The following is a 12,277-nucleotide window of genomic DNA, read 5'->3' on the forward strand; positions in this document are numbered from 1 at the left end:
GCACCCATTTTATACAAATGTTCCATAATAACTAAAAAATCAGTCGCGCGCACTACTAATTCCTTCTTATGTTGACTTGTATAACCTTCTGATTCCATCCCCGTAGTTAAGAAGTGAATAATGTGTGAAAAATGGTCATCTGCTATGGGCACCGCAAAGAGATGCGCATCTGGCAACCCTTCCTTGGAATTATTAGGTCCTTCTCCTATTTCAATCCGCGACAGGTGGTCAGGGCTTGCATTTAACCTTCCAGGCTTCACAATGACTTCAAAGTCATACTCCTGAAATAATAACAGCCATCTCCAAATTCCTACCCCCCCAACACAGGCTTGCTAACCAGGTATTTCAAGGTAGAATGATCTGTATACATCTTGAAATTTCCTCCTAACAGATAATGCTTGAATTTCTGGAATGCGCATACCATGGTCAACCCTTCGTGGTCATTCGTTGAATAATTTTTCTCAGCCTTCGATAACTTCCTACTTGCGAAGGCTATAGGATGGTCCAGTTCTCCTTCACCGACCTGTGTTAGTACTGCACCTAGCATAATGCAAGAAGCATCCACATGCACATGAAACTCCTTTTTCCAATCGGGGAATACCAAAATCGGTGCAGTGACCATCTTTTCCTTCAACACATCTAAGCTGCACTAACATTCTTCATCCTAACAGAATGTTGTGTCCTTCTTTATCAGTTTCTCCATGGGTGTAGTAATTTGAGCATAATATTTGATAAATTTTCTATAGTATCTCGTATGTCCCAGCATTGCACACAACTGCTTGACGTTCCTAGGGGCCTCCAAGTTCACAATTACCACAATCTTTGCAGGGTCCACCATCAATCCTTGCTTGCACACAACATGACCTAGCAAGATCCCAAAAGGAACACAAAATATGCATTTCTTCAAATTCAGCGCGATCTGGTATCTGTGACATGTATCCAACATCAAGCACAGACTTGCTACATGGTGCTTCACTAATCCAAACACCGTCCAGTCATCAAAGTATACCTCTAGAAACTTATGAATGAACTCCTTGAACGCTACTATGACTACGCGGGAAAATATCGCAGGTGCATTTTTTAGTCCAAATGGCATCATAGTGTACTGGAAACAACCCCACTCTGTGGCAAAGGTTGTTTTTCTTCTATCTTTTGGCATGATCTTGATTTGATGATACCCTAAAAACCCATCAGTAAAGGAATAGTCCTCTTGCCCTCCAACATTTTCTAGCACTTCATCTATGAACGGTGTCGAAAATGGATTGTGGACACACACATCGTTAAGCTTCCATAGGTCTACGCAAATCCTTGTTTCACCCTTTTGTGTCTTTTCTTGAACAACCATCGGGCTCACCCAATCAGATTCTTGAACCAATTCTATGATGCTTGCCTCTAGCATATTATCCAGCTCCTGGTGAACTTTTTCCTTATACTTAGGATTAAGGTGATAAGGCCTCTATTTAACAGGCTTCACGTCCAGCTTCAGTGTGATCTTCATGACACCCAAATCACCGACTATGCCCTTTAGATCTAAAAACTTAGTTGGAAAGAGATCCTGGTATTCATGGAGTAATTCAACAACTTTATCTACTGTAGCGTCATCCCAATAATCTCCAATTTTCGCGAACTTCGATTCGTCCTTAGTGCTAATGTTTACTTTCTTTGTTTTCAAAGGTGCAGAGATGTCAAGGTTTTCTATTTGTGGTCCTTCGACTTCGTGATGCCCTTCTGCCTCTGGAATACTGATGTTCCTTGGGTCTTCTTCTTCCTCTTCAGTAGTCACATTATAGCATTCCAGTTGCTCAACTAGGTGCTCTAGTCTGGTTGGGTCCATTCCATAGGTTCCTTTGGCGTTCTGAAGATAACTGCCTTAATCTCTTGCATCATCGATGCTTGTAAAGCCATCTTCAAAGCTCAAAGTTAATAAGAATCATTCCTTCAAAACATCCCATTCTGTGGTGCCATGGCGGAGCTCCGTTTCTAGATACCAGTTCATGGGAATTCTGTCCAAGGTATGACAAAATATGTGTAACCATTCTGGCTATGGTTATGTTCCCCACGCTTTATTCCACTTCGCTAGGTGATCGGGCAGATCATCTGTTCCATTATACTTTTCAGTGATTCTAGTGTTAGCACACTCAAACCGTAGCTTCATCATTCTTCTGTAATCTCGCCATCCAAAAAAACTACCCTTATGCGTACCCCACCATCGTCAAGTGTAGCATGCATTGCCAACTCCAATTCTTGGAATTGGTGGTCCTCAGGGACGTCATGCTCAAATTCATCCAAAAATGGATCTACGTCAGTTAAACCATCATAATAGGGTAATTTTGTTACCTCTGATGAAACACAACACAATGACTTCATCATCATATTGCATCGCAATGTAGAGACTTCATGCAAGTGATTCTTCCGATGTTATAATTCCTCGTCTGAATCTGAGGTGCATGAACTCCCTTGGTCCCATGCAATCCACCCATTTGTCATTGGATTGATCTAGTCTTGAGCTCGCTTTGTTATTTTGTAAATTTGATCCAGTTCATCATCACTTTCCTCATAATCGTGAACTGGTTTAGTATAACGCGCCCCTTCTGCTAGGTCCAGTGGCCCCATAACTTAGAGCAACTTTCTTTCAAATGACATTGTCCTCTTCTTCAGATTAATGACCTCATTCATATCAATAGCCTAGTCAATTCCCAGGAGCGCGGGGTAGGGATTACTATCATCAACGATTTCTATAACTTCAAAGTATGGCACCGTGCTCGCACCTTCAATATCAACTGTTACTCCATATAATTGTCCCATTGGGATTATTTTTTGTTGGTTCACCATCCTGAGATGAATCGAAGACCACTGTAGCGCAGGTCTCCCCATCCTTTCCCATGTTTGTTTCGGTAATACGTTCGCATCGGACCCCAGATCCAAAATGACCTGATCCATCTCATAATCACCTATCTATGTTGTTAGCCTCATCTCTCGCCCTGTTCGTGCCTTATGCTTGCAAATCTTTCTGACCGCATAGTGTTCACTAGGGGCCTTTTCCTTGCTGGCACATTTATTTATTAGTTCCTGCATGCCTTCCACAGCCTTGCTGTTGCGCAACAGTTTCATGCAGGTCTCCAAAAATGTAGCAATTACAGAAGGATCAACATCCACAGGCGCGCCGAGTTCTTGTGTCTTCCCCTGACTTTCTGAGGTGGAGGCCTCCGCGAAGCTCTTCATAGCTTCCAAAAAGGTTTCCTTACCACAGTCCAAATCAAAGGCGGCTTCTTTCTCTTGTGCTTTGCGAACCCATCCTTCTTCTTCAGGCTATTTACCTTTATCAGCGCCAGTGGTCATTCCATTTCTTAGCACAATATTAATGCTTTGATCTTCTTTGCGGGGCTCTGCCCTCATCATCTGTAAATTTTGCATAGGTTTTTGAGGCTGCGTTTTCTTCTCTTTCATTTTAGCTATTAGCACCGAGAATTATTCTATAGTATGATCAAACTATCTGCAGTATTGACATGATGGGTGTGTAGGATTCTGGCAGTCTCGCGCATAGTGCCCCGGCTGTCCATAGTTGTAGTAGATAATCTGACTGCGACCTCTACCAGGTCCTCCTCCTCCTCGGCCCCATCCTCGACCCTAATAACCTCTACGCGCTCCTCTGATGCCTTGATCTGGAGGCTGAGTTTCTGCTTGCATATGGTACATAGGGGTTCTTTCCATCATTAGCTCATAGCTTCGACAATGGCGCTCATTGTGGCCCACGAATTTGTAGAAATTACAAAACAACTGTTGGGGTGTTTGAAAAAACTTCTAAAGTAAATGGCAATTATTCGTCGCATGTTGCCCAGTAACTTGAAAAATGGCACACCACGGCGCAACCCCCATTCTTGGCCCTATTGGGGCTTCTGGTTTCAGGGGAATCGACCCCCCTCCTGTAATATAATTCGTGTACACGGGACAGTGATCCTTATCATGTCCATGGCCCTTGCACTTCAAACACCAAACTTTTGCGCGCACTTTAGGATTAATTTCCTTGTCTTTCTTCAAACTCTGGATTTCTAAGTGTAGGCTTTCTAACTGTGAGTGGATCTGCTGTACTATCAGGTTCGTGTTCTAAATATGTGACGCATGTAGCCTCATCATGATCTCCAAGTCTTCTGCCTGTGTTTCTATCTTCTGTTGCGATAGAGCAATTCTCAAGTGGAGAAAAAGTGATGCTATAAACCATTCACGATGCTGGCTATCTATGATCTACATGTTAGCCTCTCTGATCTGACATTTGAACCTCTGATGAAATTCCAAGGTGTTTCTTCAACCCTCATCATGATCTCTTTAAATCCAATTACTTGTTGTGAGTCAGATTTAGGTTTACTAAACTCTTTGTTGAAAGTCGTCTTAGTCTATGCTAGTGTCACAAGAGGATTATCAGAACAATACTTAATGTACCAGGTTAGGGCGCAATCCTGCAGAGTGGTAACCAACTACGCTTTCTTTATATTATCATTGACAATTTGTTGAGTTGTGCATATAGCATTTGTGAAAAACTAGAACTGCTTTGGATCTTCACTTCCTATGCCCTTGAAGATCGACATCTTCATTGCATTCACCATATTGAGAGGTGGAGGTGGAGGTAGAGAGGTGGGCAAAGGTGTTTACGGTGGAGGTGGATGCGGAGGTGGGGTGGATGGTTGGTTTTTTCTAGGAATCCCCTGATTGATTAGCTTAACAGTGCTTCGCGGTGTAGCTTGCCCTGCCCCTTGGTCGTCACTTGAAGGAGGTTCAATCAAGGGGCTATACTCTAGTCCTGATCCTTCACGATTTCTAAAGAATCTTCCACTTCGCGTATACTTGAACATCAAGGTAATGGAACCACCTGTTTTTCACATAACAACATTTTAATCCAAGTATTCAATGATCTTAAATACTTACCTCATGATCCCTTGAAGAATCTTTGCTCTGCTTCGCTATAGTTGACTGAGGTATCAACTGCAAATTCTGTAACAAATTCTCCTAGAATTCGATCGATCTAGTGATCAAAAGCCTGCACAATCTTGTTTTCAGAGGCTTTTAGTCATCGCACTAATTCTGGAGTCCACACATAGGAATATCGAGCTTCCACCTTCCTTGACTGCCTGTCAACTTGGCTAACCACTCGTACAGTTTAATTAGGAAGGTGTAGAAGAAGATTTCATGTATCTTTGTATACAAATACCTGTCCAACCAATCTTCCTTTGAGAGGTGTAGATTCTTGTTTTCTTGCACCACAAACTCGTGAATTTTTCGATCCAACCACCTTTCAATTTATTTCTTGGTTTGGTTCCAATGATGCAACATCACACATCTCTTCAAGTAGATCCTGGTCCCGACAATGGAACCATTTGTAGGCTTAAGGGGTCCTGACCCAGGTTCAGAGTTAGTTGCGCCAACCAACAAAACCCTACACTACTGGCCCTTTCGGCAGCAACTCGCGTAGCGCAGGTTGCAGTCTCACCCGAAGTAGTATGGGGGGATGCAAGAACCAAGTTTTTGCATCCAGAGACTAGTGTGATGTCTTCTAGCGCCTTGGATCTGCCTTCACACAAATCGATAAACTCTTAGGGCATGTTACTGCAACTCTGTCAAAATAGCCTTTAGACCTTCGCGAAGGCCTATGATCAGTCCTTGCGGACCTTTAACAGTCGATTTACCTACTTATGTGCATCAGAAAGAAATCCTAAATTGGTGTTCACGCAGATCTACTTAAGTCGTTAATAAACATAAGAGGAATCACCAGAGTCTTCGCAAAAGTATTTAAACATGCATTGCATACATTATTAAGACTTATTCAAGAGAATCGTGTAGCATTCAATCAATATTTCATAAAACAAGTCATTCATCAGCGGCATATAACATAAATAGACATGAACATAAATACTCAATAATTCTTCAAAAACTTGTCTTTATTGATCTCAATTCACATATTATAGACTCAAACTGCCTTGCGCACATAGCTGCAGGGGTCTGCGCACTCAGCTGTAGACTCTACCTAGGCCTCCGCGCACTCAGTTGCGGGGCCTTTCTTTCTCTATCTAAGCACAAGAAGCAGAGCCTTCCTGCCCTAGCTTCTTTAATCAACCCAATTCCTTATCTTAGTTCCACTTAGTTACCTCTTCCTTTCACTAAGACTCACTATTTATAGACTTTTTTCATACAATGCCATGGTCCACGGACCATGGGTGAATCTAAAAAATTGACTCAAAATTTATCCAAAACAAGGGGCTAAGCCCCTTTGACTCCTAATCATCTACGCACTCCGCATCCACAAATCATGGAGACTTTACATTATTTACAAAATTGTACCAAAATTTGGGTTATCTTAACCCCAAACTAACCTAGGGGACCCCATCCCAACAATAATGCAACTAATTATGTGTCTATTGGTAGGATGCTTATGGAGAGACACCACACATTGTTCTGGACTCCATTTGCAACACGTTATATCGATTTGCTGCTTGAGGATATAGGGAAACTCTGTGACGTCAAGGAGGTGATTGATATGGCTAGGAGTGTCCCAAAGTTTATATAAAACCATGATTTTGTTCTTAGCCTCATGAGGAGATACACTAGAAATAGGGAGTTGTGGCATACTGTAATCACACGTTTTTCCACCAACTTTATTACTCTTCAATCTTTGTTATGATGCCACTTTCAGTTGAAGAAAATGTTTGTTTCTCATGAGTGGCGTGATTGTAGATACAACAGGAGAAATGATGGGAGAGCCATTGCAAAAGTGGTGTACACTGACACATTTTTGCAAGGAGTAGAAGAAATGTGCTCAATTAGTGAACCTATAGTAAAGGTTTTGAGATTGGTAGATTGGGACAAGCCTGCAATGACTTATTTGTATGAGGCCATGGATAGGGCCAAGGAGACCATTCATGCTTATTATGTAGACAAGTGTTATGTTGGGCTCAATAGACAGATGATGTTATGGGATGTGATTGATAGTCGATGGACAAGGATGCTTCATCAACCCATTCATGCAGCAACATTATTCCTCAACCTCACATTTTCATGCAAATGAGCCTTTGATTTTGATGCTCCATTCATGGATTCATAGGATGGTATGTGATCGTGAGCTTCGTAGCAAAATCAATCACGATATACATTTTTATCGGGATTGTGTTGGCCTATTTGGATTTGATGATGCTATTAGGGAAATGACCCTCTTCATGGCACGTAAGTGACAAGTCATAACTCATTAGAATTTTGAATTTAGAGTTTACTTATTTATAATTCTAGATTTTTAAATTCGATTATGTTTTATTTGAAAGTTTAATTATGTTTTAAGTTTTAACTTTTTATCTCTTTTTTTTCTTGTAGATTTTGGTAGCGAAGCTATGGTGCAAGGGCACCAAATTTGCAGAAATTGGCCATAAGAATGATGAATCAAACATGTAGCTCTTCAAGGTGTATTTGAGAAAATACACTCAAAAAAGCGCAACAGGTTTAACTTTGAGCTTTAGCCTTCAATTCAACAATTACATTTATTTTAATTTTAATTTATGACCCTCAATTGTCAAGAGTCAAGACTCATTAGTTTTTTTGACACTCTTACAGGTTGGAGTTCTCACTCCTCAATGATTTAGTGTATGTGCATTACAATCTCTGACTTTGAGTGAAGCAAATAGAAAAACATATGGATCCAGATGCCATTTCCTTATACAATATTGATGTATTGTCTCAGTGGAGGGTGGAGTTTGAGCTGCCCATCTTGGAGGAGGAGGAGGAAATTGTGGGAGCGTCAACGTCAAGACCATTTGCTATAGATATAGGAGAGCACAAATCCATACCCATCAGCCATTATTTGACATTACTTGTAGGGTCAGGGCCTTCTACTGCTAGGTGCAGGCCTAGAAAAGAACCCATCATGCTTTCCTGTAAAAGGGGGAGAGGGAACTGATCTCAGATAGCTAGCTGCTAGTTTTATTTGTTTTGCTACATATAACTCATGATAATGATATGATTTTATATATGTGAATCCTTGATTGGACAATTATCAGGGATCATCAAGATTTGGTATCGCCTTTGATGTGTCATTTTTATTTTACATCCACTACATCATATACATCATATATATTAGTGTTTTCTTCATGTCTATATGTCAATGTGTTTATTTCATGTTGTTCTTGCTTTATATGTTTAAAAATCTAAGAAAAATGAATATATTATACATTTTTTTATGTTTGGCGATATTTTCGTCAATATTTCCGATAAGATGTTTTCGAAACCCTTTCCGATATTTTATGATATCAATATTTTCAAAATTGTTTTGATTTTTGAAATAACACAAAATAAATTAAAAAAATGTTATATTGCAATTTTGTTTATCACATCAAAATATATTTAAATAAAAATAATTAAACATATAATTAACTATAAAAAAATGTAAAATATAAATACTAACTATAACTATAATTTATAATTTATTTAGCATATAAATTATTTAACATAACTATTAATATTAATAACTATTCTACATATTTAAATTTAAATAATAAACATTTAAAAATATAATATTAATATATAGTTAATGCTATGTATATCGAAGTAATGTTAATGCTATGCCTATCAAACTAAAAATTAGTTTATAAATTTTATAAAATAGGTTGAAGAACAATTACAATAGTATATTTATTTATTTGAGTTCTAATAAAAAATGAGAATGAGAATATTTATATATCTACCCGTGCGAAATTTATATAAATGTAAATAACATTGCTAAATATTATTTATGATTCACTGAATGTAACATTGTCATAATTGTTATAATGCTGGTAAAATTTTTAATTATCATAATGATTTTATTTTAGTTTGATAATTATATAAAAATGGAGTTGTTTTTAGTGAGAATTTTTAGAGTTTCAGCACTCTGGAAAATCTTTAAAGCACTTATATTATGTAGAAGTTACTGGTCAAACTTACAATTTTAATGAAAAATATTAAAGAAATTAAATCAGAAAAATCCAAAAAAAAAAACTTCCAAAAAATAACACTAAACATAACTCCTATAACAATAAACAATCCATTAATTTTAATGTTCAGAAAGGCATGGGAGCTAGCTGGGTAGTAGATACAGCATTTAAAATGCAAACCAATTGAACAAGGTTCGTAGTTTCGTACTAGAAGGGGGTATGGCAGAGTTGTCATTTTCCTGTAAATGGTAGATTTCTAAATATTTTAGTATACACAAATGTCAGAGTTGTCATTTTTCCGTGGATTGTAAATTTCTAGTTTGATAGTTTGAATATCAAATATGTATGAGCAAAATTAAAATACGAATGAACACAGTTAACCTTCTGACTTTACTTATAATTAAAATATTCAGTAACATTGGCATGAGGAAGCTAAGCCTTATATTGAAATTTTGTTGCTCCCCAAGTCTGTTATCTTCGTTGTAATATGTGGCATTACAAAGGTAAGTCTTATGTTGAAATTTGGTTGTTTTTCAAATTTATAATTTTTATTATATCGAATAATATTATTATTATATTTTAGATTTTTGTGATCTATTGTTTTTTAGATTATTATATTTTTGAGAAGATTATCTTATTTTTGAAATTTGGTTAATGTTTTGACTTAACTAAACGTGTAAATTTTTATCTATTAGTTGATTCTAAATGTTAATCAAATCTCAAGAATATATAATTAATTAGAAAAACAATACTATTCTCAATATAAATCACAAAAATCTAAAATCAATATTATTCTACCCAATAAAAATAACAAACTTCTAACAACAACAAAATTTCAAAATTAATTAGTTCTAGATGTTTACCAAATTTTAAAACAGAAAAACAATACTATTATCAATATCTGCGTTCTGTATCATTACTTCCGTGATCCGGATGACCGTCGCAGATTTGTTTGTACTTTTTATCATCATAAGATATGAAGTCAGCTATATAGATATGCATGAACTCAGGAGAAAAATATGTGAAGGGTGCCGCCGTTATGGACCATCGGCACCATCTGAATCAGATTTTATGCCATGTTCACACAGAGGACAAACATCATCGTATTTTATTGTAACGAAATTGAAAATCTAATCGTGCCGGAGTCACCGCGTGGCTACAGCTGATGCTATAGCGCGTCTTTAAATTGCGGCCAATAAGCATTAGCTGTTGGGGGGATCTTTCTGTTGTTGGGTTGTGATCCATTGTTTGGCTTTCTGGCTCCATCAAGATGACAGGACGGGCACAACCAACTTTTATTGCCGGATCGGATAGTCTATGCATGTAGTTGCAGTCGAGAGTGATAACAAATCAAGAAAATTATCATTTAAAGTTGTTGTGCTAAGTGTGAGTGTAAGAGTTCAGGAGGGATATTATCATGGGTTCTGCAATGAGAATGATGGTTGTGGACAAGGGACTATATATAAAACAAAAAAAATGTAATTATTTCAATTATTATTATAAAATTAATACATGGGTTAAAAAAATTGGGTTTTAATTAATTCAATTATTCTTAATCTCTCACTATTATCATTTTAATTTCTTTTTAGGTATATTTTTTAGTCATTTGCAATCTAGAAAACATTTATTGCAATTGTAAGTTTAGGTTGTGTATTCTACACAATCCAAGTGCTCAAAGAGATTTTCAAGGAATTTAATCCATTTATACATTAAAAATGCAATATAAACAATAAAAAAAAATATTGCACTCTAAAAGAGATTCACACATCAAGAGATTTGATTATTGCACTCTAAAAGAGATTCACACATCAACAGATTTGATCCCTCTCAGAGCTTGATAGCCTACTTACAATAAGATTCAAAAAGACTAAAAATTAAAGGGCTTCAAAAGTTTATTAGATCACTAGGATTATGTTTTCAAGAGAACTTTGTATACTCCAATCATAGTCTATTGTTTAGCATCAGAGACATTAAATGGTCCTATGATTCCTTAAGAAGCACTTATGGTCTTCAACTTTGAGTTCCTAACTTTTGTAGGGGATCCACACTTTACAATTATAAGATAAAATTCAATTAGGAAGAAAATAAAATGCTAAAGTCTTGTTGGATAACTAGAATTATGTTGATAAGAGCACTTTACAATATCCGAACACAAAACATTGTTTGCATTAAATGCATCAAGAAATTTTGCATATCTTTAAAAAGAACTTCCATTTTTCAACCTTTAGTGCCTAACATCTATAGGGAATCCACACTTTTTCAATGAAGGACATGAAAGTTCAAGAACTAACAATGACACTAAATAAAAATATTGATTTGTAGAACATAATTACAAATATAAATTTTTCTAATTAGCTAATCTAACTAAGAAATAAATGAATTTGCACAGCAAACCAGGTAGATGGTCCTACCTACTGACTTGTGCTACAAAGGAAAACTATAGTATAAGTACTTTTCTATGAGATATAACTTAGAATAACATCATTTATATTAAAAAAGGAATACACATGTTCACATTACAATTATAAAGATAGTATGCAGAGACTCAACACAGATCCACATATGCTCCATCATCAAACTACAATATACACCATCATATGGCCTTCATATTGGAGAATTTGAACAACTCTGCAATACATAAATTGATTGCTTCCTTGACCAATCTGGACCTACCTTTACTTTTTATAGAGGTTATATAATATAGGGCAAGGTGTATTAAACCATGAATAGCTCGGGAGGATTTTAACTTGTTAACTGTTTACATCCGAAAACAAGAGTAGAGCATAATACCATTGACAAACACAACTCTCTTTGACATGGTAACTACTTATATGTTTGCATAGGATATTTTCATGACATGGCGTGCATGAAAATATCCATGCCACTTGCTAAAACCTCGAAGTTAATTAAGTATTCAATTGTTGCTATGTTGTATGCATTTCCACCCTACATTTGGTTTGAGCATTGACTATGAGTTGGTGCCTTCCTTGTCCAACACTAATCCATATTAATCCACCTAACAACAAAAACCATGTGGCATATTTCACTCGAGGGGTGCATAGATATGACAACTAACAATTTGGGTTACTAGATCTTTACTAGGTTACATGATTTGGCACTCACATTAGAAAAAGCAAGATCTAGATCTAATAACTCGTTAAAAATAAAGGAAAAGCATTGAATTTAACAACATCAAACCTCATCAGCATGTGATGACCATAATGCAAATGATTGTGACAAAATGGGAATGATAATAGGTTATAAGAGGCAGTAGAGAGGGAAAAAATCACACTTATGATAATATTAAAGGCCTCAAAATGAAGGCCCAATGT

Source organism: Pinus tabuliformis, chromosome Q, assembly GCF_031772625.1.
Source record: "Pinus tabuliformis cultivar Carrire ecotype Pingquan chromosome Q, CPIR1, whole genome shotgun sequence".
Taxonomy (NCBI): domain Eukaryota; kingdom Viridiplantae; phylum Streptophyta; class Pinopsida; order Pinales; family Pinaceae; genus Pinus; species Pinus tabuliformis.